Source organism: Cynoglossus semilaevis, unplaced genomic scaffold (genome assembly GCF_000523025.1).
Source record: "Cynoglossus semilaevis isolate Cse_v1.0 unplaced genomic scaffold, Cse_v1.0 C18869512, whole genome shotgun sequence".
NCBI lineage: Eukaryota > Metazoa > Chordata > Actinopteri > Pleuronectiformes > Cynoglossidae > Cynoglossus > Cynoglossus semilaevis.
The window spans coordinates 1-551 of NW_007592140.1; the positions used below are offsets into that span (position 1 = coordinate 1).

The 551-nt window shown below is 37.7% G+C and overlaps 1 long non-coding RNA gene across 1 annotated transcript; it reads right to left on the reverse strand.

Moving 5' to 3' along the window:
* Positions 1-38: 38 nt before the first annotated feature.
* LOC103399652 (uncharacterized) lies at positions 39-551 on the reverse strand. The gene is made up of 3 exons (XR_523674.2): positions 427-551; positions 223-321; positions 39-73 (listed from the first exon to the last, which is right to left on the reverse strand). It is a non-coding gene; the product is annotated as an uncharacterized LOC103399652 (long non-coding RNA).

Consider the following 551-nt stretch of genomic DNA (forward strand, 5'->3'; position numbering starts at 1 on the left):
AAAGGATTCCCTGACCTGTTTTAATACCTCGACTGCTGCAGGTCAGTGTTTCTTCACCTTGATCAGGAAGACTCTACAAAAACAATCACAGACTATTGTAAAAAAAAATCTAATTGGACTTTTGTACAACGTATTTTCTTTGCGGCTCCAAAACGTTTTTAAAAACACACTATAGGAGACATTAAACAATTAAGAAAGAGGACGGTCCACTGGATAAGTCACCTCTAGGCACTGCATGTCAAACAAGTGAGCAACTTTAGGTTGACAATCCCGTTCTTCCTCCAGCGATGATGTCAAAACATGGAACAGTTCATGAGCATCCTTAAGTAAATAACGCAACAAATAATAGAAAATGTTTTAGCCATTAATAAACGAAAGTGTATATAAAATATAAAAAAACTACAACCCAACAACAACACAACTAACCTGCTCTTCAAATGAGCTAATGTGCCACCGGTAAAGCCTGAGAACATCCAAGAGACAGCCAGCATCAAGTACATTTTCATTTCCAGGTTCATCGCTAGACAAAGCTGTAGAAACACAAACAGCTT